At 41.3% G+C, this 27,103-nt stretch overlaps 1 protein-coding gene across 1 annotated transcript in view; it reads left to right on the plus strand.

The window, feature by feature from the left end:
• LOC124789248 (solute carrier family 22 member 7-like) overlaps positions 1-27,103 on the plus strand; it is a 110,490-nt gene that overhangs the window by 20,476 nt on the left and 62,911 nt on the right. The window lies entirely within an intron of this gene.

Below are 27,103 nucleotides of genomic sequence, written 5' to 3' on the forward strand. Positions count from 1 at the left end.
AAAGCTGAAAACCGGTTTGAGAAATAAATAATGTATGTTGTAGGTTATTACACCACCGTTGTGTATATTGTCATTCAAATTTTGGCTTTCATCTACTATAGTTGCCTGTTAATTCCGTTGTAGGTGAAACACAGTAAGTACAGCTTATTATAGGTGTGTGTACCGCATAAAATGATAAAAGATGGCACAGACCAATCCTGGTTTAACGTTATCATTCGGAATATGCAGCGTAAACAGAAAACGTTACACTTTCAATATTAAAAAGTATTATACTGTTGGCGCAGCTTGCTTACTGAAACACGGGACATGTGCAAAGGGTGCAACTACTTCCAGAATAAGATCTCGGAGAAAAATCTATCAGAAAATCCAGAGAAGTTACGGTTCTATGACACACTGTAAAGGCAACGTTTGGATACAGAGCTTCTGCCTAGTTCTTCACACAAGAGTCTAGTGTCAAAAATGGAAACAGCAGACCGAAAGTGGGAGCATTAATCTCCAAATTTAAAAATGAGTTCACCCATAAGGTTACTTCTAATGTAAAGTTGTCTGACCATCGTACGCACAAAAATAAGCACTACCAGTACTGAAAAGCAGTTTAGACCATCCATTGCGAAGACTGCTCCAGAAAAATTTCTATTACAAACAACTTTATGCGGAGGGTAACTATAGCTCAGAGTCATTGTGAATAATAATAACAATACTCAACACTCAATAACCATTCAAATTATCACAAAAATTATAACAATTAAAAAGTCAAGAATAGTGGGGTATTTCCAAAAACCACTGATCTGTATCAAGGTGATTTATTCCTACCCTTTCAAAATTTCACTCAGTGATTTGTATTCTTGGCAGATGAACTTGAAATGCGTCTGACGTGAAACCGGTAGCTTCGTATAAAGCACTTTCCATACTGCTATGCGGCTTCTGGAAACACCTTATCGTTCTTGACTTTTTAGTTGTTATAATTTTTATGATAATTCGAATGGTTTTTGAATGTTGACTGTTGTTATTGTTAATCACAAATTGCTATCAGCTTTTACACCGAATATGCTGTGGAAAGTGCTCCTTTTTATTGCTTATCTGTAACAAGAATCTCTCAGTAACAAAACAGGTGCACAGAATCTATATCTCCATACACACTCTGCAAACCACCGTGAAACGCACGGTTGTACAACATGTTAAGATGTTTACCTTTTCCATTCACGGGAAAGTGATTGCTTAGTTGTCTCTATGCTCGCTGTAATTAGTCTTCTTTTGTCTTCGAAGTACAAAATACACTCCTGGAAATGGAAAAAAGAACACATTGACACCGGTGTGTCAGACCCACCATACTTGCTCCGGACACTGCGAGAGGGCTGTACAAGCAATGATCACACGCACGGCACAGCGGACACACCAGGAACCGCGGTGTTGGCCGTCGAATGGCGCTAGCTGCGCAGCATTTGTGCACCGCCGCCGTCAGTGTCAGCCAGTTTGCCGTGGCATACGGAGCTCCATCGCAGTCTTTAACACTGGTAGCATGCCGCGACAGCGTGGACGTAAACCGTATGTGCAGTTGACGGACTTTGAGCGAGGGCGTATAGTGGGCATGCGGGAGGCCGGGTGGACGTACCGCCGAATTGCTCAACACATGGGGCGTGAGGTCTCCACAGTACATCGATGTTGTCGCCAGTGGTCGGCGGAAGGTGCACGTGCCCGTCGACCTGGGACCGGACCGCAGCGACGCACGGATGCACGCCAAGACCGTAGGATCCTACGCAGTGCCGTAGGGGACCACACCGCCACTTCCCAGCAAATTAGGGACACTGTTGCTCCTGGGGTATCGGCGAGGACCATTCGCAACCGTCTCCATGAAGCTGGGCTACGGTCCCGCACACCGTTAGACCGTCTTCCGCTCACGCCCCAACATCGTGCAGCCCGCCTCCAGTGGTGTCGCGACAGGCGTGAATGGAGGGACGAATGGAGACGTGTCGTCTTCAGCGATGAGAGTCGCTTCTGCCTTGGTGCCAATGATGGTCGTATGCGTGTTTGGCGCCGTGCAGGTGAGCGCCACAATCAGGACTGCATACGACCGAGGCACACAGGGCCAACACCCGGCATCATGGTGTGGGGAGCGATCTCCTACACTGGCCGTACACCACTGGTGATCGTCGAGGGGACACTGAATAGTGCACGGTACATCCAAACCGTCATCGAACCCATCGTTCTACCATTCCTAGACCGGCAAGAGAACTTGCTGTTCCAACAGGACAATGCACGTCCGCATGTATCCCGTGCCACCCAACGTGCTCTAGAAGGTGTAAGTCAACTACCCTGGCCAGCAAGATCTCCGGATCTGTCCCCCATTGAGCATGTTTGGGACTGGATGAAGCGTCGTCTCACGCGGTCTGCACGTCCAGCACGAACGCTGGTCCAACTGAGGCGCCAGGTGAAAATGGCATGGCAAGCCGTTCCACAGGACTACATCCAGCATCTCTACGATCGTCTCCATGGGAGAATAGCAGCCTGCATTGCTGCGAAAGGTGGATATAAACTGTACTAGTGCCGACATTGTGCATGCTCTGTTGCCTATGTCTATGTGCCTGTGGTTCTGTCAGTGTGATCATGTGATGTATCTGACCCCAGGAATGTGTCAATAAAGTTTCCCCTTCCTGGGACAATGAATTCGCGGTGTTCTTATTTCAATTTCCAGGAGTGTACATAGGAGGTATGGTACATTCCTTGGTTTGTCAGTTAATAATAGTTCTTGAAACTTAGTAAATAGGATGTAGAGGTATAGTTGGCTTTTATCTTCAAGCATTTTGTAAGCGGCCTGTGACGGGGGTGGGGGTGGGTTGCGTGCGAGGGTTGGTGGAGTTAAACAAACACAGACAGTCCCTCATACGACTATACACCACGTTACGTAGCACACGCACATGGCCACCGAGCGTGATTAGACCTCACGTACCTATCTCCTGTCTGCTCTTGTTCCCTTTTTGTTCCAACTAAAGATTGATCTGAATTGTTTATTTACTAATTAGCTGCAGGTTGAGGGAGCATACACACGGCTAGAACCACAAACATCTGGTAAAGACTCACATTTGTTCCACCAGTGCAACGTGGGCTGCACTGTTCACACAAAAGGTGCAAATAAGTGCGTGCATGACAGCTGGCATTTTTCGGAGAGTAATTTCTCGGGTTCTGTTGGTCACAGAGACAAGGGGTCAAGTGTTCTGGATAGCCTTAAGCCTACAGACCATTTGTATACTTTGGGAATAACGGACATGCTGTCGCTTCTTGTTTTTCTTTCCGTTTTGGCCATTTGAGGACAACGTTAATTCGCGTCAAGTATCTTTTCTTCTGGGCTATCTCATTGTCAAATATTCTTTTATTCTCGTGCTTTGCAACCTTCTGTCTTCTGTCTTATGACTTTGCTGTGGGTCTAGTTTCGTCTTCGAAACCTGTGAAAGCCTAGATTTTTTATTTAAAAATTACTCTTTTGTATTATCTGTTTCTTGTATTCCCATTTCTTCTAGACGCCTTTGCACCTCTTGGACCCAGTGTACTTTGGTTCTCTTGTCCACCGGAAAATTATTTGCTGTGTTAACCTTCCATGGTCCATTCTGAGGATGTGTCCAAAGATCAGAATCCTCCTTTCGCTGCTGATATCCGAGATTCTCTCTACCTTGGTGTATAGTTCATGGTTCTCTCGTCTTCTAAACTGACTACTTTGTGTTGTTCGAGGTCGCACTGTTCTCATCAGAATTTTTCGTTCCACACGTTCTAGTCTCCTACGTACTCCTGTTCTTACTAGGATAAGAATTTCTGCTGCATGTAAGACTATTCCACAGTTCAGAGTCAAAATTTAAACAATACACATTTCCTCCAGCCCAGGAAAACTGAACATATCGGGTGGTTCTTATACATTAGGTGTGGTCTAGGCTGGACCTTAAGAAGCTTAGAAAGCACTATTTGTTCATGGGCAGTTCCTGAGAAAACCTAAAAGAAAAAAAAAAAAAGATTTTTGAGTGTCAAAAGCACTAATTGTGGCGATATCGACTTCCATAATTTGTATTAATGGCAAATAGTCGAAATTTTTATCATGTGTTTTTAAGATGATGTTATTCAGAACCTTGCAGTTTTCTTCAGTATCACTAACCATTACCAAGATCCAGAGATTCAAAGTTACCGTACTTGCGCTTGTAAAATATGGAGGTAATATCTCTTGTGAGGCATAAATGTAGCTTTAACTCACGTAGTTAACACATGAAAAAAAACTCTAGGATCACCACAAGGGTTCTGAGGTCACAAAACAATGTTTTTAGCCAGCATTTTTTCGCCAAGAAAACTTTGTGACGCCTTGTCTCAGGAAAAACAACACTTCACGCCTGTACAAATACGCCCAAAGTGTTACTGCAATGACAAAAATTGGCTGAAAAGAAAACCCCGAAACATTGCAAGTAAAATATTTCTAATAACAATTTTTCTATTTTAAGATACCATGAGCCAGACATTTCGGTGGTCTGCTATAAATGCGCAAAGAATTCAAGAAAAATGTCAAACTATTTTGTGTTAACTTATATTATGCTTTCTCATTGTCTATATGTGTCAAAGTATCTAAATTTGTCGAATTACACACATCGAAAAAAGTTTTGCATCACCTCGGTTGCCAGAGTTCCACAACCTGTACAGAAAATTGGAACAGAGATCAACATAAACATCATGTCCGCCCTTTTTATTGCTCATTAAAACCACACATTGCATGTTGTACTACCATACAGCGAGACCTTCAGAGGTGGTGGTCCAGATTGCTGTATACACTGGTATCCCTAATACCCAGTAGCACGTCCTCTTGCATTGATGCAAGTCTGTATTCGTTGTGGCATACTATCCAAAAGTTCATCAAGGCTCTGTTGGTCAAAATTGTCCCACTCCTCAACGGCGATTCGGTGTAGATCCCTCAGAGTGGTTGATGAGTCACGTCGTCCATAAACAGCCCTTTTACATCTATCTATCCCAGGCATGTGCGATAGGGTTCATGTCTGGAGCACTTGGTGGTCACTCTAGTCGAGCGATGTAGTTATCCTGAAGGAAGCCATTCACATGATGTGCACGACGGGGGCTCGAATTGTTGTCCATGAAGACGAATGCCTCGCCAGTATGCTGCTGATAAGGCTGCACTATCCGTCGGAGGGTGTACGTCGGCCACACATAATGCCACCCCAAGACAGCAGGGAACCTCCACCTTGCTGCACTCGCTGGACAGTGTGTCTAAGACGTCCAGCCTGAACGGGTTGCCTCCAAACACGTCTCCGACGATTGTCCGGTTGAAGGATATGCGACACTTATCGGTGAAGAGACCGTGCTGCCAATCCTGAACGGTCCATGTTCTTGGGCCCACCTGTACCGCGCTGCATCGTGCCGTGATTGCAAGGGTGGACCTCGCCATGGACGTCGGGAGTGAATTTCCGCACGACGTCCTGTGGCTGCACGAAAAGCATTATTTAACACGGTGGCATTGCTCTCAGGGTTCCTCCGAGCCATAATTCGTAGGTAGCGGTCATCGACTGCAGTAGTAGCCCTTGGGCGGCCTGAGCGAGGCATGTCATCGACAGTTCCTGTCTCTCTGTATCTCCTCCATGTCTGAACAACATCGCTTTGGTTCACTCCGAGATGCCTGGACACTTCCATTGTTGAGAGCCCTTCCTGGCGCAAAGTAACAATGCGGACGCGATCGAATCGCCGTATTGACCGTCTAGGCATGGTTGACCTATATGCAACACGAGCCCGGTACCTCCTTCCTGGTGGAATGACTGGAACTGATCGGTTGTCGGACCCCCTGCACCTAATAGGCGCTGCTGATGCGTGCTTGTTTACATCTTTGGACGGGTTTAGTGGCATCTCTGAACAGTCAAAGGGACTGTGTCTGTGATACAATATCCACAGTCAATGTCTATCTTCAGGAGTTCTAGGAACCAGGGTGATGCAAAACTTTTTGTTGTGTGTATATCAATGAACTGTCAAAGTTTCACTGACCTCTGGAACTGGTTTTATATAACCAGCATACCTTGCTCTAACAAGGAATAGAAGGGTGCTAGCGGAGAAATACTCCTGTCGGAGCACAAACGAGGCGGCTATGTTCCTCTTTAAAAGACTTAGACAGAAGATGTGCGATACCAGTCACCTCAAACGTCATTCCGCCATCAAAAATTTTGGCATGCTGACATATTCGCGCTTTTTTGTGCTGAAACAGAGTAGCAGGCAAACAGTGACGGTGGAAGAGAGACGAGACAGTGTCGGTGGGAGAGAAAGAGAGAGGAGCCAGTGACGGCGGGAAAGAGAAAGTGGTAGTGTAAGAGAAAGAGAGGTGGATGAAGACAATAACAGTGGCATCAAAAGAGAGAGGAGAGAGCCAGTGTCAGTAAAAACAGAAAGCGATTGGATAGAGATAGAAGCAGTGGGAGAAGAAGAGAAAGAAGACACTGGAAATGAAAATTACAGATGAGCGGAGACCATACATAGGCTTGGGGACCTGAACACTTTCAGACCAGCGGACTTTTAACACGTATGTATGGGCGACGGCGCATTTTGGACCGAAAGTTTAAACACGTTAGTATACGGTTTCGTTAGACCCCTGAAATTATTGAGCTGTCGGAGTATGGCGGGGACAGTTGCAGGGAGAAAGAAAGAAAAATGGAGACAGTGTAACTGATGATGATGATGATGATGATGATTTTTGGTTTGTTGGGCGCTCAACTGTGCGGTTATCAGCGCACGTACAAATTTCTAATCTTTACTCAGTCCAGTCCCGCCACTTGTACGAATGATGAGGACAACACAAACACCCAGTCCCCGGGCGGAGAAAAGCCACAACTCTTCCGGGAATCTAACCTGGGACCCCGTGATCGAGCAACACTAGCCACTAGACCATGGGCTGCGGACAGTGTAACTGAGTGAGGAGACAGTGGCAGCAGGGTATACTGTAAACCAATGGCTGAAAAGGGAGACAATGTGAGAGACGTATGTAGACTGTGGCAGTGAGAGGGAGATGCTAAGTATGAAGGCTTAACTTTAAAGAGAGACTGTGTAAGACGATTTAGAACGCTCTGTGTTAAAAGAGCGCGAAAAAGTCCACATGCCAAAATGTTTGGCGTGGAAATCGGAATGAGGATTGAGGTAATTGGTTTCCCACTTTTCTGTCAGAGTGTTTTAAAGAGGATCGTATTCGCCTTTTCTTGTGCTCCGACAGGAGCGTTTACATAATTAATATTTCTGCCACACGGTGTACTTGCAGCACAGTATACCATATAGTTGTACTGCACAGCCTCTCTATTCGACTACTAGTTCCGTAGACAAACAAAATCGCTGTCGACACATTTCTCGCCATTAATGTTAATTCATCCAAAGTGTTCAGTTAATGTTTTTTACGAGTTCACACACAACCGTTTCGCGGCGTGGCTGGCTGTTGATCTATCGATGCGATATGCGAACGCAAGTGTCCACTCGTAAAATTCAGTTACACAGATGACAAGTTCCGGGTCTAGTGCAGCACGGGGTACAACACGTCGGCTTTGAACAATGACGTCATTCCTTAGTCATAGATCGTAATGTCTTCACTTCGAGGCATAGATAATAAAGCAGTTCTGTGTACTAATAAGCACTATCATTAAAATAATTGAATGTTAATCTAAAAGGGATCGCTTGATATTCGGTACATCATTAAACGTGTAATTTAATTAACTTAATTGTTTGTTTTTTATTCGGCCGGTACTTAATATTTATTTCACTTTCTTATTCCACCAATATGTGTATTTTCGTGTTGCGAAGTACGTAACAGAAATTTGGGAGCTGGGGATCTTTTTTCGTTTTCCAGCTCTAGTATCAGCATGACATTTTCGAATGTGTACTCCCGAAACCCCCATCACAACAACATCCTTCACTTCGCCTTTACACTGACGACACAACTATAATTTGTATCCCGTACTTCACTTCGCCTTTACACTGACACTATATATGTCAATTCGCGAGCAAGATAAAAATGTTGCGTATAGCTCTATAGCTCAAGTAACGAATGGGATACTATTAGTCTCCAAGGCACAGTAGCTGGTAAGTGTTTTTTTGGCTTAAAAAAAATGTCGCGAGATAGAATAAACTGATCCTACTTTATTAAGCAATCAATACAAAATACGAAACTGAAACATAACAGCAAATGCGAAAATGGTAAACTGCAAATAGAATAGACTAGCCATGCATAACACCCACCCACCTCCCCAGGAGTCGGAACTCCCGCACCCATTAGAATATACACATGTTTCAGTAGATGATAAGTGTTTTTTGGCTTTTTTAAAAAAAATCTCACTAGATAGAATTACCTGATCCTAAGATACAGATGATTCAGTAGCTGATAAGTGTTTTTGGCTTAAAAAAAATCTCATGAGATAGAATAAACTGATCCTACTTTATTAAGCAATCAATAAAAAAACTAAACTAAAACATAACATCTTTTGCTTTATTGATTGCTTAATAAAGTAGGATCAGTTTATTCTATCTCATGAGATTTTTTTTAAAAAAGCCAAAAAACACTTATCAGCTACTGAAGGGCGCTACAACACTAAGAAGAATCGCTTCTCGGCTTTTGACAAGATATTGCTTAATAAAGTAGGATCAGTTTATTCTATCTCGTGAGATTTTTTTTAAAAAGCCAAAAAACACTTATTACCTACTGAAGAGAGCTACAACACTAAGAAGAATTGCTTCTCGGCTTTTGACAAGATCAATGTTTATCTCTCTCGCATTACTTTGTTTCTCAACATTCTCCTCACCTCTTTCATCTTTGTAATACATGGTCTCTGGCGACTTGTGACGTCATTGTTCAAAGCCGACGGGTTGTATCCCCTGCTGTCCCCTACTGCACTAGACCCCAAGTTCCCCTCAATCAGAATAATCACCGAATCAGGATCAAGTGCATGCTTGCTCATTCCGTAACAGTGGCGACGCGGCTGGCTGTTACCTTGACGATGTGGCACAGGACCGTGCAACTTGCACCTTTCATAATACTTCACTGGTACTGTTGAAAAAACTGTAAAACACACGGCCTTTACGGTGAAAGCCTTGACCATATCTCACCAAAGTGCTGGAATTTCCGTTTTCGCACGCCACGACTCCGGCACTATGTGTAGCGTCCGCCGCTAAGGCACTAACTAAAGCACTGTATAGTATAAACTAAACAATCCACCATTTTGAATACCACGTTGAAGGTGCTCGTTTAAAACTCTAATCTTAAATTCATGAAATGTACATTCCTTGCGCAGATAATATTACAGCGTAGTAAATGTATTCGCTCGGATTTGACTTTAAGAGGTAAGCAAATTAAAGTAGGTGATTAGACGAGTATTTCGAGATATGATACGTTCATTTGCGTTCCACGCAAATCATACGTTGCTCTACTACATATTTACCAAATACTGTTGAAATACGTCTCCAGTATCGTATTTTCTGGTTTACATGTGGTATATCCACGTCTAAGTTTACGCTAAGTAAGAGTTGCATTCGTAAACAGTTACGGAATAACGTTAAAATGGAACACAACAGGCATAAAATTCTAGTGTCTGATTCCACTTGTCAGCTTTGAGCAATGACGTCATACCTGAGGCAAGGTTGCTAGATAGAGGCAATATTTGAAAGCAGCGGATGATATTCCTAAACAAAGGAATGTAGCATACGATAAAATTAGTCACAATTCACGCTGTTATTTAGTTATGCACGAATTCCATCGAAACGAACTGGAGATAATAGAGCGTCAAACAGAAATATTTATGCTTGAAATAAATTACCGTCGTAATTTATGCGAGAAAGAAAAACACAGAGAACCTTTAAATAAAATTCATTAAGCATAGCGCGTGATGAAGTCGTAATATTATAAAATGGCGTTAATTTATAACAATAATTATTGAATCAAAGGGGACTACCACTGGCAAGTGGGGGTTTTGGGCGGGGAGAAAGTAAAATGTAATACGGCTACGGGAAAATGAAGTAAATAATAACATCTGTGAAACAGTAGCATGAAATTTGGAGACTGGCACAACAATCCTAAAACAAAAGACAGTACACAAATAACAAAATTCACAAAACGTAAGAAGTACTGGAATCGATAAATAGTACTGACCCATATACATGAATTCTAGTTTCCAATTCCAATATTAGTTACTTTCTCGCAGGAGTTCAGAGAGCAATTACAAATACAGAGATACTATTACATTTCAGTACACACACCTGCTGCAAAAACGATTATAAATAATGAACAGTGCAATAGCTGGAATCAGTAACTAGAATTGAGCTCTTATATAGTATAATTATAGTCACCGATTCCAGTATTTGTCAGTTTTCCCAGTAGTTTAGAGAGCAATTACAATCGTAGAAATCCTATTACATTTCAGTGTACGCACCTGCCGGAAAAACGATCTAAATAACAAACCATGGAAATATTGGAATCGATAACTAGAATTGACCTATACAGGACGCCAGTTCTTGTTACCGATTCCAACCATTCGATGGTTCATAATTTTGGGCACGTTTGCAGTAAGTGCGTGATCTCGGTTTTTGTAGGATTTGTAGAGAGCTCTTATTGATCTCTGGACTGCGGCGAAAAAGTAAAAAATAGTGAAGAGAGTAGTACCGAATGTAGGAAACATGTAGCACTGTAATACAAACACTTGTTGCAAAAATGGGCTAAATAACAAACCGTGGATTCTTTGGAATCGGTAACTAGAAATGAGCGATATAGCTTAATTCTAGTTACCGGTTCCAACATTTGTTACATTTTTTAAGTTTCCATTACTTGTGTACTGGCGTTTCTTTTAGGATTTCTATGTCTGTTTCTCCACATTTCATTGTCCTGTTCTTTTTTTATTTTTCATATACGTTACTATTTATTTTATGTTTCCCGTTGTTGTGTTACATTTTAATTTCTTCCAACCCCTAAACCCCCATTTTCCCACAGTAGTCTTGTTAATTCGATAATTATTTGATAATAAATTAACGCTATTTCGCAATATCACGACTTCAGAATGTGATATACTGTAATGGATTTACAGGTTCTCTGTACTTTTCTCACTCACATAAATTACAGTAATAATTTATTTCAGACAAGTGTGCTCCTCTTGTTTTATTCTTATTCGCTTTCATTACCTTCACATCTTTTCGACATAATTCATGGCTGAGTAATTAGTAATGTCAACTGTGATTGTAATTTTATCGTATGCTACATTCGTTTGTTTACGAATATGATAGTTGCTTTCAAAGATTGCCCCTGTGTAGAGTCTTTGCCTTAGGTATGACGTCATTGCTCAAGGCCGACGGGTGACATCAGACATTAGAATTAATCCTAAATTTCATGTCAGCACAAGAGGGAATTGCATGAGTACCCAAAGTATATTACTGATGCGAATTGTATTGAGTATTTCAACAGCTTTCAAAGAAATCTGTCAGAAATTACTTAAAAAGTAAAAAAAACTGCAAATATTTTGTTATTACCAACAAGCTGCGATAAAGCATTATTAATTTACTCTTTCTATAAAATTAACAGCTCCTTAGGATAAACTGTGGTTTTATACAGTTGTAAATAAAATCAAGAAAAGTAGCTTACTTTAAACTTACAATATTACGTCATGTTATGTAATATAATCTGCAGCAAGATAACTAAACACACATCTTACAAATATAATTTCATGACCACCGGTCTGTAGCGCATCTATTTTTAAAACAAAGAAAAAAGCATTTTACTTACATTATACAAGTAGCCGCTCGATTTTGTTGTTCAATCTTTACGCCTTGAATTCACAAGCCACCTTTTACGCCGATCTATGTCTGAAGGAAACCGATAAAACTTATAGCGACCATTTCTGCTATTATTTGAGCAATTTGGAGCTGCATACTCAGCTGTTTGACGCTGTGGAACAATAAAATTAAGCAAAGTTCGTTGATTCACTTTCCTACGCCACGCGAAGCACACAACACTGTCTTCGGATTGGGATTCAAAATAGCGAATTGTTCAGCTCTGTATATCCAGTGCTTTATCTCTGACAATGACGTCACTCTCCGCGCTGGCGAGTGAGTCGACAATCTATACTGCGATGGGGCGGGCAACGACATTACAGTCTGTCAGTTCATGTTCTTCAGCATCTCAATGACGATGTCGGATGACCCGTTGGTCAAACAAACCTGTGACCATTTGTGCTGCCCTATTTCCTTACATTTGATTACACCTGTAGTCATATTTTGTATAGGTCCTACTCAGTTGAACAATATTCTGGACGTACGAATGTTTTGTAAGCAGTCTCATTTGTATCCCCGTCGAATCTTCCCAGTATCATACGAATGAACCAATGTACACCACCTGGTTCACATACGACTGAGGTTTTGTTGTCATTCCATTTGTATTTATTGGTACTGTAGTCGTAGGATTGGACTATTTGCGCTTTGTGAAAAGCAAAAATTTACATTTCTGTACCTTTAAAGCAAGTTGTTAGTCCTTGCGCGGCCTTGAAATCTTATGAAGCTCTGACTAGGGATAGTGGTTATCGAAATAACCGGTTTTCGATTATATCGGTTTTTTCCACGCAGTTTAACCTATTAAAACCGCTGAAAATAACCGGCTTCTGAAATAACCGATTTTCGGTATTTTATTCCTATTATTTCCTGTAATAAATGTAGATATCGAACTAAGATTAGATGGATAGATCACATAACTAATGAGTAGGTACTGAATAGGATTGGGGAGAAGAGGAGTTTGTGGCACAACTTGACTAGAAGAAGGGGTCGGTTGGTAGGACATGTTCGGAGGCATCAAGGGATCACAAATTTAGTATTGGAGGGCAGCGTGGAGGGTAAAAATCGTAGAGGGAGACCAAGAGGTGAATACACTAAGCAGATTCAAAAGAATGTAGGTTGCAGTAGGTACTGGGAGATGAAGAAGCTTGCACAGGATAGAGTAGCATGGAGAGCTGCATCAAACCAGTCTCAGAACTGAAGACCACAACAACAACAACATCGAACTAAGATTGAGAAATTTTGACGTTTTCCAAAATAACCAATATTCCAAACCAGTGCAAATTGTACGAATAAAAATTACTCCATTTTTAAAAATGTTTATTAAAAAACAAAAAATTTTAGCACTGCTTCTATGGCTAACAGATTTTCGATTTTTTTACTCGGTTATTAGTGAAAAATAAAAAAAACGCCTGTTATAACAGAGACCAAAGAAATACCAAAAAAGTACTGGTTATGCAAAACTAAAATACCGGGATCGGTTTTAACTGGTCTGTTTTTCCCATACCTAGATCTGACTGTTCATGCAGTTTTTTTCATTACAGATAAACGAATCACTTACAAAAGATGTGAAGTTACTATTTATATTGTCTTCCAGGTCGCGAATATATTGTGCAAATGGCAGCAGATAATTCAGAGGGTGTGGAGTTAAATGGAAATATTAAGATATTAGGGTATGCAGATGATCTAAACATCATTAGCGATAGGAAAGAATCTGTAACAGAAAATGCGAATGCGTTAATGAAGGCTAGTGAAGATGTAGGTCTAAGGATAAGTTAAGACAAAACTAAATACCTGGTTACTATTAGAATGCCAACAGCAGTAGATCATGAAATGTTAAGAGTTGGAGACATGCAGTTTGAAAAAGTGAGCACATTTAAGTATCTAGGCGTGGACATTACTTCGAGAAATGAGTTTGAATCCGAACTGAAGAAGAGATTACAGACGGGAAATGCGTGCTACTTCTCACTGAATAGATTACTTTCATCACGGATATTGTCTAGGAATTTAAAGATTAGAATATACGAAACTATTATTCCACCAGTTATGCTGTATGGGTGTGAGACTTGATCTCTCACTGTGCAAAACGAAAAGTCGTCTCGAGTATTTGAAAACAAAATTTTGAGGAAAATTTTCGGAGCAAAAAGGGATGACATAAGCGGAGAGTGGCGAAAACTGCATAACGAAGAGCTTCACGAACTCTATTCATGCCCTGACATAATCAGTATTATTAAATCACGTAGGCAGCGATGGGCGGGTCACGTAGCTCGAATGGATGAGGGCATGGCAACGCGCAGAGTACTGGTAGGGCACCTAGAGGGAAAACGTCCTGTGGGGAGACCGAGGCGTAGATGGGAGGACAATGTGAAGGCTGATTTGAGCAGCCTAGGTATTGAAGGTGAATGGAAGGAAATAGGTGGCGAAAATACGTTGCTGCGGTAATGGACTCTCGAGTCCGGTATGGCCAGTGAGCGAGTGTGAGGTCGCGAATATACAACAAGAATAGCAACATTTCCTTGAGCATACCTGGAGGTGCTTCTACTCTGTGTATGATTCTCCATCCAAGACAACATCCAGAGAGCCGACTATCAAGAAAGCCTCAATGCAGTCACCAATTTCGTCTGATATTCTATTTCATTTTTGGTGCACTTGCTTGAGTAGGCTTTGACGTGATACTGAGTCAGATTCTTGGAGGAAACAAAGAATTACAGACCAACATTACTGAAGTCCGTCTGTCCCGTAGCCCGGAGCTCATTATCATTGTGATTGTCCTGGAGAAACAGAAAACAGAAGCTTACCTCCACACTCAATTCTTATGATAATGAGGGAGTGATGGGAGCAAGTCAGACATCATTTTCACACGAAAACACCGTGCGGAGTCGAAAAGGAAGATTAGGATTTTACATCATGACGTAACAAGCTCATCAGAGCTACTAGGGTGGAGGAATAAACGATTTAATTAAACCAGGGTCCGACTGAGGTGGTGCAGTGATGAGACACACCACTCGTACAAAGGGTGTCCAAAACGTTTTGCACAGTCGTCTCTAATTTCTTTAATTTTTTGCATGAGGAGAGTGAAATTTTTTGTGAACATACTTGTAACATTTAGCTATACATTGAGCCTACTCAAGGTAGACTCCACCAGCTGTGACGTATCTGGCCCAACGTTCTTTCCGTGATGTAAATACACGTTGGTAAAATTCTGGGGTTGACTTTTACACCATCGTTTGACTCAGGAAATAAGGTCTTTCTCACTATCAAATGTTTTACCACTCAGGTGGGCCTTCAGACGACCAAAGAGGTAAAAATCGTAAGGAGGCAAGTCCAGACTCTAGGGGGGATGACGAACAATTTTCCAGCCCATTTCCCTGATATTCTCCTGCGTCATAAGGGCTGTATGGGGGTGTGGCATTGTCATGGTGTAGTCTGACGAGCTGATCTTGAAGCTGTGGTCTGTGGGTCTTGATGGCACGTCGCAGCTTGTCCAATGACAAACAGTAACGGTCCCAGTTAATTGTGGAGCCAGATTCCAAAAAGTCAATGAAAATGACACCACACTGATCCCAGAAGGAGGAGGCCATCACCTTTGGGCCTGCTGTTCGTGAAAGTCTTGTTTTCTTCTTCTGAGGGGAACCCAGATGACGCCACTCCATGGATTGGGTTTTGCTCTCAGGTTCAGACAGAAACGGTTATTTCATCCTGGGTAACACTGTTTCCACTCTTCAGTGAAGGCCTTCATGAGACCCTCGCACACATTTTTCCTCATTTCTCTTGTCAGTAATCTAGGCACCCAACGTGCACATATTTTTCTGTACCTTAGTGACTGTGATACCACACTACCCAATGACAAACGAGTCATTTCAGCAAGCTGTCGTGTCGTCATACATCTGTCACTTTGGATGATTTGATCAATGGTCTCCTTATTCACATCACACACTGCCATCGATGGATTTTGGATTGTCCAGTAGCGAGAAATCACCTTCTTTACACCTCTGCAACCACCGCTGGATACTGCTGCGATCCACTGTGTCCTCCCCATAAACAGGGAGCAACTTCCTGTGAATCGATGTGGCAGAGTCATCGTTCTTCTTGAAGAGGAACTCCATCACCGACCGTTGTCGCAACCTGACACCTGACACCTACTCCACGGTTCATTATGGCTTACCTGTAAATAAAAGAAAATGCTTTTATACACAAACTTACAGCTAGATGTTCCAAGCATGTTCACAAAAAATGTCATTCTCCTCCTGCAAAAAATAAAAAAAATTAGAGACGACTGTGCAAAACGTTTTCAACGCCCTCCGTATTTGGGAAGACTGACCTCCGCCCAGTAATACAAATTCAGGTTACCTGTGATTTCCCTAACTCACCCAAGACAAAATTTGGGATCGTTCGTTTGGATGGCTAAGCCTGATTTCCTTTCTTTTTCTTCCATAATACGATTAATCACTACGTCTCTAACAACCTCGTCGTCGACAAAAAGTTAAACCATCTGGACTTCTTCCAAGACCCGGATAGCTGGATAGGAATTTGAACCTTCGCCATGTCATGCAACTGTTGTTCTTGTTCTTGTGGTCTTCAGTCCAACGACCCATTTGATGGCGCCCCGCCCCCTCTCCCCATCCTACTCAATCCTGTGCAGACCTCTTCGTCGCCGAGTAACTGTTGCAACTCACATCCTTCTAATTCTGCTTACTGTATTCATCTCTGGGTCTCTCTTTACGGTTTTTATCCTGGACGCTTCCCTCCAGTACTAAATTGGTGATCACTTAATGCCTCAGAAAGTGTCCTACCAACCGATCCCTACTTCTAGTCAGGTTATACAATACATTTCTGTTCTCCCCAATTCTATTCAGTACCTCCTCATTAGTTACTTGATCTACCCACCTAATCTTCAGCATTCTTCTGTAGCACCACCTCTCCAAAGCTTCTACTCTCCTCTTCTCTAAACTATTTATCGTCTGTTTCGCTTCCATACGTGGCTACACTCTATACAAATACTTTCAGAAAGGACTTCCTGACAGTTAAATCTGCACTAGATGTTAAAAAATTTCTCTTTTCCATTCTCTTTTCTTGCCATTGCCAGTCTACATTTTATATCCCTCCTACTTCGACCATCATCAGTTACTTTGCTCCCCAAATAGCAAAATTCCTTTACTACTTTAAGTGTCTCATTTCCTAATGTAATTCCTTCAGCATCACCTGATGTAATTCGACTACATTTCCTTATCCTCGTTTTGCTTTTGTTGATGTTCATCTTATACCCTTCTTTCAAGACACTGCCTATTCCGTTCTACTGCTCTTCAAAGCCCTTAGCTGTCTCTGACAGAATTACAATGTCATCGGCAAACCTCAAAGGTTTAAGTTCTTCTCCCTGGACTTTAATGCCTACTCCAAATTTTTCTTTTGTTTCTTTTAGTGCTTGCTCAATATACAGATTGAATAACATCGGGGGTAGGCTACAATTCTGTCTCAGTCCCTTCTCAACCACTGCTTCCCTTTCGTGCCCCTCGACTGTTACAACTGCTGTCTGATTTCTGTACAAATTGCAAATATCTTTTCGCACCCTGTATTTTACCCTGCCATCTTTAGAATTTGAAATAGAGTATTCCAGTCAGCATTGCCAAAAGCTTTATCTAAGTCTACAAATGCTATAAACGTAGGTTTATCTTTCTTTAACTTAGCTTCTATGAGAAGTCGAATGCAACTACAAAACGCTAAACGTTCCACTACCTCGAGCAGTGTTTAGTCGGGAACCACTTCATGCGGGAACAAACAATTACAAAATGTCAAGAAGTACGCTCTTAGAAATTTTCCTTTTTTTATCTTGCTTTTGACACGACAACTTCAGACGCGCACCAGTCGGTCAAGTTGATAAGAAGGAAGATATCGCTAAGTGGCATTGTTGACGTAAGGATTCCGCGAGTGGCCTCAGAAAATTTCGAGAAAACCTATTATTCAAGCCCCCAGTAGAATCCAAGGCTAAACACAATATAGATATGAAAGCAAAATGGACTGTGACGTCCCTTATCAATAAATGTCGAATAGTAGTTGCTCATCGTATATGACGTTATTTGAAGAAAGACACTTTTCAGAAAGAATCAGGGGAGCTTCAGCAAAAAACATTCAGCTGAAAGTAGCTCACCTTTGAATGGCTGTGAAACTAATGACACAGCTGATTTTATTCACACAGATTTCCGAAAGGAGTTCGGAACCGGACCATATGGTCGACTAAGAACCAAAATATAACCTTAAGGAGTATCCTCACAAAGATGCCACTGGTCGAAGAATTTTTAATTAATAAAAGTCAATACGTTGTATTGGACCGTGAAAGTTTAACAGAAAGTAAAGTGGTATTAGGTGTCCATAAGGAAGCGTAAGAAAACCATTAATACTATCTAAGGCAAGTTACTTGACTTTCGGAAGCCTTTCGATACAGTTCGATACAGACATCTAACGAACAAAATACGAGTGTGCGGAATGTCACGGTACCGCCATCTATCACGAATAGACAACAATGGTTGATTAAAATGTGCATACTTTTTGGAGTGTAACCTGAATTTTTTTGTCATCAGTCTACTGACTGGTCTGATGGGGCCCATCATTAATTCCTCTTCCTAGCCAACTTCTTCATCTCAGAGTAGCAGCTGCAAGCTACGGCCTCCATTATTTAGTGGATGTATTCCAATCTCTGGCTTCCTCTACTACAGCTCCCTCTGCCAATATGGAAATCACTACCTGATGTCTTAACAGATGTCCTATTATCCTGTCTCTTTTCCTTCTCAGTGTTTTTCACATATTCCTTTCCTCTCCAATTCTGCGCAGAACGTCTTCATTCCTTACCTTATCAGTCCACCTAATTTTCAACATTCGTCCTTATCACCACATCTGAAATGCTTCGATTCTCTTCTGTTCCTTGTTCCACTACGATACAATGCTGTACTCCAGACGTACATTCTCGCAAATTTCTTTTTCAAATTAAGGCCTATGTTTGATACTAGTAGTCTTCTCTTGGTCAGGAATGTCCTTTTTGCCAGTGCTAGTCTGTTTCCGATGTTCTCCTTACTCCGTCCATCATTGGTTATTTTGCTGCCTAGGTAGTTTAACTCCTTAACTTCATCTACTTCATGATCATCAATCCTGATGTTAAGTTTCTCGTTGTTCTCATTTCTGTTACTTCTCATTACTTTCGTCTTTCTTCAGTTTACTCTCAACCCATATTCAGCACTCACTGCATTCAAAAGATCATATAATTCTTCTTTACTGTCACTGAGGATAGCAATGTCATCATAGACATCCTTTCACGTTCAATTTTTAATTCCGCTCCTGGACCTTTCTTTTATTTTCTTCATTCTTTCTTCGATGTACAGATTGAACAGTAGGGGCGAAAGACTACATCCCTGTCTTACACCTTTTTAATCCCAGCATTTAGGTCTTGGTCGTCCACTCATGATATTCCCTCTTTACTATTGTCCATATTGTATATTACCCACCTCTCCCTACAGCTTACCCCTATTTTCCTCAGAATTTCGAACGTTTTGCACCATTTTACATTACTGAACGTTTTTTCTAGATCAACAAATCCGAAGAACGTGTCTTGATTATTCTTTAGTCTAACTTCCATTATCAACCGCAACGTCAGAATTGGCTCTCTGGTTTCTTTAGCTTCCCTTAAGTCAAACTGATCGTCATGCAACACATCTTCAGTTTTTCTTTCCATTCTTTTGTATATTATTCTTGTCAGTAACTTGGGTTCATGAGATGTTGAGCTGATTGTACGATAATTCTCGCACTTCTCAGCCCGTGCAGTTTTCGTAGTAGTATGGATGATATTTTTCCGAAAGTCAGGTGGTATGTCGCCAGACTCATACATGCTACACACCAACGTGAATAGTTGTTTTGTTGCCACTTTCCGCGAAGATTTTAGAAATTCTGATGGAATGTTATCTATCCCTTCTGCCTTATTTGATCTTAAGTCCTCCAAACATCTCTTAATTTCTGATTCTAATATTGGATCCCCTACCTCTTCTAAATGGATTCCTGTTTCTTCTTCTATCAAATCAGACAAATCTTCCCTCTCACAGAGGCCTTCAATGTACTCTTTCCACCTATCCGCTCTTTCCTCTGCATTTAACCGTGGAATTCCCGTTGCACTCTTAATGTTACCACCCTTGTTTTTAATTTCACCAAAGGTTGTTTTGACTTTCCTGCGCTGAGTCAGTCCTTCCGACAATCATTTCTTTTTCGATTTCTTCACATTTTTCATGCATCCATTTCGTCTTCACTTCCCTGCACTTCCTATTTATTTAATTCCTCAGCGACTTGTATTTCTGTATTCTTGAATTTCCCTTAACATTTTTGTACTTCCTTCTTTCAACGATCAACTGAAGTATTCCTTCTGTTACCCTTGGTTTCTTTGCATTACCTTTTTTCTACCTAGGTTTTTTTCTTTTCAGCTTCTGTGATTGCCAATTTTAGAGATGTCCATTCCTCTTCAACTGTACTGACTGCTGAGCTATTCCTTATTGTTGTATCTATCGCCTTAGAGAACTTCAAGCGTATCTCGTCACTTCTTAGTACTTCAGTATCCCACTTCTTTGCGTGTTGATTCTTCCTGACCAATCTCGTAAACTTCAGGCTACTCTTCATCACTACTACATCGTGATCTGACTCTATATCTGCTCCTCACAATCCAGTATCTGATTTCGGAATCTCTGTCTGACGACGATGTAATCTAACTGAAATCTTCCCGTATAACCCAGCCTTTCCCAAGTATATCTCCACCTCTCGTGATTCTTCAACAGAGTATTCGCTATTAGTAGCAGACACTTATGACAGAACTCAATAAGTCTTGCTCCTCTCATTCCTTGTCCAAAACCCATATTCTCCTGTAACCTTTTCTTCTACTCTTTTCCCTACAACTCCATTCCAGTCCCCCATGACTATTAGATTTTCATCTCCCTTTCCGCACTGTATTATCCTTTCAATGTTCACATATACTTTCTACATCTCTTCACCTTCAACTTGCGACGTCGGTATGTATACTTGAACTACGGTTGTTGGTGTTGGTTTACTGTCGATTCTGATAAGAACAGCCCTATAACTGAACTGTTCACAGTAAAACGCTCTCTGTACTACCTTCCTATTCATAACGCAACCTATTCCCGTTAAACCATTTTCTGCTGCTACATATTACCCTATACTCATCTGACCAGAAATCCTTGTGTTCTTTCCATTTCACTTCGCTGACCCCTCCTAGATCTAGATTGAGCCTTTGCATTTTCCTACCACGTCCAAATTTCTGAAAATCCACGCACCGACTAGTAGAACGTTATCCTTTCGTCAGTTATTGAATCTTTTTCTCACAGTCACCTCTCTCTTGGCAGTCCCCTCCCAGAGACCCGAATGGGGGACTATTCCGGAATCTTTTGCCACTGGAGAGATCATCATGACCCTTTTTAATTACAGGCCACATGTCCTGTGGATACATGTCATGTGTCTTTAATGCAGTGGTTTCCATCGCCTTCCTCATCCTCATGCCGTTTATCACTGCTGATTCTTCCTCCTTTAGGGGAATTTTCCCACCCCAAAGCCAGGAGGGTGCCCTGAACCTCTGTCCGTTCCTCCGGCTCTGTTGACAAGGCCGTTGGTAGAAGGAGGGTGACTTCTTATGCCGTAAGTGTTCAGTCGCCAATACTGATTATTAATCAAAATTTAAATGGTAGAGAGTTTCGCATAAGGGACCGAGGACTTTGTGGTTACTAATCTAAGACGCTACTCCTACACCACGGGAGCACCACATAATAATCCGAATATGTAATAAAAATGGGGATATCCGATCTGAAAATACAAAGTTGATCCCATCCATGTATGAAGTGTGGTTAGGAGGTGGCCAGTTGTAGCACAGCCTTACCAATGTTAACTTTCAACATGAACATTTTTTTCCGGGATACAAACCACCTGTATAGAAATGACCTAATCGATAACGTCAGAAGTCCATGAGGCTTATCGTGAATGATGCTGTTGTGTACATGAAGGACAAAACGTTAGAAAATTGGAGCAAAGTGCAGGAAGACCTCTAGAGGATCAACGTTTGGTGGAGAGATTGGTGGTTTACCATGAAGGTAAATAAATATAACGTATTGTGCATAAATAGGTAGAAAGGTAAATTACTGTATTATTACACGGTTGCAGAATAATCACTGGAAGCAGTTACGTCAATAAAATATCTAGGAGTAAGCGTACGGAGCGATTTACAGCGGAGCAACAATAGAAAACTAATCGCAGATAAGGGAAACTACAGCCAGATTCATTGAAAACGAACCTAGGAAGTACAGCCACCCGCTAAAAAGATAACTTACAAAACACTCGTTCCACTAATATTTGAATATTGCTCATAAGTCTGTGACCTGCACCAGATATGATGGATACAAAAACCAGAGTAGACCCAAAGAAGAGCATGTATCGCCGGAAGTGCATATGTTCCTATTTCCATCTATTGTACTATAATTTTTTTCCTTATTTAGTTAACTGAAGATATGAAACTTCGGTGTCTTTATATATTGTAATTCTTTTACAATTTGTATATATATGCAAATATTATTTGTATTTTTAAGCTGGGTCTTGCATAGGGAAAACTATGCTATCGAACGATAACATCGATAGGTCGTGTAGAGAACCAAAGTGTTTAGGATCTTAGGTAGTGTTAACTCTGCCGCGTGGAGCGCGGGCAGAGCAGAGGGAGTCTGGCTGGAGTAGGGCGGTGGAGCAGGTGTGTTGTGTGACGCTCCCGCGAGTTGCCGCGCTTTCGGGGTTTGGCAGCATGTAATTGCGCTCGACTTGCTATGATAGTTTCTGACACGGTGTCGCGGACGGGAAACATTAGCAGGCACACATCAAGAGCCTGTTTCACATGGTGACCATGTTGAGAACAAGGCACGCCAACATCCAGCCTCTGCAACAGTTACGGCCGACAATAAGTGATTGTCGCCACCTCCTCGATCGACGACTTCAAACCTTCAATCAACCAACAAGAAAGACTGAAAGCACGTGAAGTTGTAGAACTGTATGGCAGACCTCAGCTTTTCATACTATTCCATTAGCATCACTAAAATACAGCACCTTAGCATGAACCTTTGTTGCTCATTGTCCCAATTGCATTACCAAGCAGGGTCCCTTCCCTTTCCGAAATGAACTCGAGTCTCGTTGAAATTCAAACGCCAGCATTAAAGTAATATCATTCGATTACACTGCTTTAATTTCGAAGTCCAGTTAAGGTAATCATAGCTATATTTAGATTACACCAGCACAAATTAAGAGTGCGAGTTTTGTTACCATATTTTAGCTTGCCTGTGACTGCAGCTCAGCTTGGTACGTACTAAATTTTACTGTTGTTAATTGTTCAGAATCATTTAATTCAAGTTCAGAATTAAATCTCTTATTTTTAAATCCCCCCCATGAACCATGGACCTTGCCGTTGGTGGGGAGGCTTGCGTGCCTCAGCGATACAGATAGCCGTACCATAGGTGCAACCACAACGGAGGGGTATCTGTTGAGAGGCCAGATAAACGTGTGGTTCCTGAAGAGAGGCAGCAGCCTTTTCGGTAGTTGGAGGGGCAACAGTCTGGATGATTGACTGATCTGGCCTTGTAACAATAACCAAAACGGCCTTGCTGTGCTGGTACTGCAAACGGCTGAAAGCAAGGGGAAACTACAGCCGTAATTTTTCCCGAGGGCATGCAGCTTTACTGTATGATTAAATGATGATGGCGTCCTCTTGGGTAAAATATTCCGGAGGTAAAATAGTCCCCCATTTGGATCTCCGGGCGGGGACTACTCAAGAGGATGTCGTTATCAGGAGAAAGAAAACTGGCGTGGAATGTCAGATCCCTTAATCGGGCAGGTAGGTTAGAAAATTTAAAAAGGGAAATGGATAGGTTAAAGTTAGATATAGTGGGAATTAGTGAAGTTCGGTGGCAGGAGGAACAAGACTTCTGGTCAGGAGACTACAGGGTTATAAACACAAAATCAAATAGGGGTAATGCAGGAGTAGGTTTAATAATGAGTAGGAAAGTAGGAATGCGGGTAAGCTACTACAAACAGCATAGTGAACGCATTATTGTGGCCAAGATAGATACGAAGCCCACACCTACTACAGTAGTACAAGTTTATATGCCAACTAGCTCTGCAGATGACGAAGAAATTGAAGAAATGTATGATGAAATAAAAGAAACTATTCAGATAGTGAAGGGAGACGAAAATTTAATAGTCATGGGTGACTGGAATTCGAGTGTAGGAAAAGGGAGAGAAGGAAACGTAGTAGGTGAATATGGATTGGGGCTAAGAAATGAAAGAGGAAGCCGCCTGGTAGAATTTTGCACAGAGCGCAACATAATCATAGCTAACACTTGGTTTAAGAACCATGAAAGAAGGTTGTATACTTGGAAGAACCCTGGAGATACTAAAAGGTATCAGATAGATTATATAATGGTAAGACAGAGATTTAGGAACCAGGTTTTAAATTGTAAGACATTTCCAGGGGCAGATGTGGACTCTGACCACAATCTATTGGTTATGACCTGTAGATTAAAACTGAAGAAACTGCAAAAAGGTGGGAATTTAAGAAGATGGGACCTGGATAAACTGAAAGAACCAGAGGTTGTGCAGAGTTTCAGGGAGAGCATAAGGGAACAATTGGCAGGAATGGGGGAAAGAAATACAGTAGAAGAAGAATGGGTAGCTTTGAGGGATGAAGTAGTGAAGGCAGCAGAGGATCAAGTAGGTAAAACCTCGGAGAAGATCAGTTTGGATTCTGTAGAAACACTGGAACATGTGAGGCAATACTGACCTTACGACTTATCTTAGAAGAAAGATTAAGGAAAGGCAAACCTACATTTCTAGCATTTGTAGACATAGAGAAAGCTTTTGACAATGTTGAATGGAATACTCTCTTTCAAACTCTAAAGGTTGCAGGGCCAAAATACAGGGAGCGGCAGGCTATTTACAATTTGTACGGAAACCAGATGGCAGTTATAAGAGTCGAGGGACATGAAAGGGAAGCTGTGGTTGGGAAGGGAGTAAGACAGGGTTGTAGTCTCTCCCCGATGTTATTCAATCTGTATATTGAGCAAGCAGTAAAGGAAACAAAAGAAAAATTCGGAGTAGGTATTAAAATCCATGGAGAAGAATTAAAAACTTTGAGGTTCGCCGATGACATAGTAATTCTGTCAGAGACAGCAAAGGACTTGGAAGAGCAGTTGAATGGAATGGACAGTGTCTTGAAAGGAGGATATAAGATGAACATCAACAAAAGCAAAACGAGGATAATGGAATGTAGTCTAATTAAGTCGGGTGATGCTGAGGGAATTAGATTAGGAAATGAGACACTTAAAGTAGTAAAGGAGTTTTGCTATTTGGGGAGCAAAATAACTGATGATGGTCGAAGTAGAGAGGATATAAAATGTAGACTGGCAATGGCAAGGAAAGTGTTTCTGAAGAAGAGAAATTTGTTAACATCGAGTATAGATTTAAGTGTCAGTAAGTCATTTCTGAAAGTATTTGTATGGAGTGTAGCCATGTATGGAAGTGAAACATGGACGATAAATAGTTTGGACAAGAAGAGAATAGAAGCTTTCGAAATGTGGTGCTACAGAAGAATGCTGAAGATTAGATGGGTAGACCACATAACTAATGAGGAAGTATTGAATAGGATTGGGGAGAAGAGAAGTTTCTGGCACAACTTGACCAGAAGAAGGGATCGGTTGGTAGGACATGTTCTGAGGCATCAAGGGATCACCAATTTAGTATTGGAGGGCAACGTGGAGGGTAAAAATCGTAGAGGGAGACCAAGAGATGAATACACTAAGCAGATTCAGAAGGATGTAGGTTGCAGTAGGTACTGAGAGATGAGGAGGCTTGCACAGGATAGAGTAGCATGGAGAGCTGCATCGAATCAGTCTCAGGACTGAAGACCACAACAACAACAAATTTTTAAATTGCGTAGATTCAAGTAGCTTTTGAAATGATTGTTGAGGTAGCCCAAGACTAACCTTGTATTATTGAATTTCGTAGTGCTTCAGAAACAAAGTTCACTATTAATTTCAGTCACTAAATTAACTTTCAATTTTCCGGTTTTATTAATTCTTTTGCTAAACTAAGTCAGAGTGTAGCGAAATTGATTACTTCTGACAAACATTGAGTTTTCACACAACACATGTCAACCTTCAGTTGCCACTCTTTTAGTTCTAATTATATGTGCAATAACCTTTCTTTTTCAGTTATTATAGTAGTTGTCCATAGGACTGGCGACCGTAATTTTCGCCATATCTCAAATATCTAATTAACGCCAGTTAATTGTTAATGTAACAACTGCAGATTTACTTTCTTTATTAACTTCACCGCTTTTCAAAATTAATTTCCACTAGTTTCATGTGCATTTTTCCTTTTATTTAGATGTAACCCTTTCCTCCGTCTTTACCGACAGATTAACTTCGGCGACGATTGCTTTTTCCAAATTTCCATTAGGTACACGCGGTTTAATTTTGACTGTCATTAAGGTCGATAAGTAGGGGGAGGTTACAAGTAGCACATTTCGTTATAAATTCAGTAACGCAAAAGCATCATGGAGATGCTAAGCCAATTCCAGCAGCAGCTTCGACTAATAGAATTAGTGCTGAAAGTTGCGTTAGAGTTAGTAGAGGGTCGGGTAAATGTGCAACCTCCTAGGTTTTAGGCTCAATAATGTGCTTTAGAGGTGGTTACACAGTGCTTCGTTTACGTCCCTTTGGCCAACTTGGCTGTAGAGTTCTTAGATTTTACTGACTTATCTAGAAGGTGATGCTAATTACAGAATATGGCAACATCTGCAAATAAAATTAGTAATTTAGGTAGTTACGTAACTGGAGATGACAAGTAGTTATTGAAATTGAACACAGTTTATTTTAACAAATCAAGTAGAATTCATTTGCAAATGGCGGTCTTACAGTAGAAGAAATAAGACAGAAAGAGTTTTAACAAGAACAGTCCGTCTGTAAGAGTCACGTATGTGTGCTGTGAAGCTAGCAGCACATCTTATCTGAACAAAGAAAACTACTGTACCACGGAAACATTACACTTGGGCGCTCAGTTTCTAAGTCCGGAAGCGTCATAACTTCAGAAAAATCGGAAATTAAAGGCCCTCACTTAATTCTGCACTCACAGAAAATCGGTAATAAATGGTCAAACAATATCTATTCAATTTCTCTTTAGCGCCGCTAGTTAGCAACCAATTGCTTTAAAAAGAGTTTTGTTCACAGCAGCA

This window comes from Schistocerca piceifrons, chromosome 3, assembly GCF_021461385.2.
Source record: "Schistocerca piceifrons isolate TAMUIC-IGC-003096 chromosome 3, iqSchPice1.1, whole genome shotgun sequence".
Lineage (NCBI taxonomy): Eukaryota > Metazoa > Arthropoda > Insecta > Orthoptera > Acrididae > Schistocerca > Schistocerca piceifrons.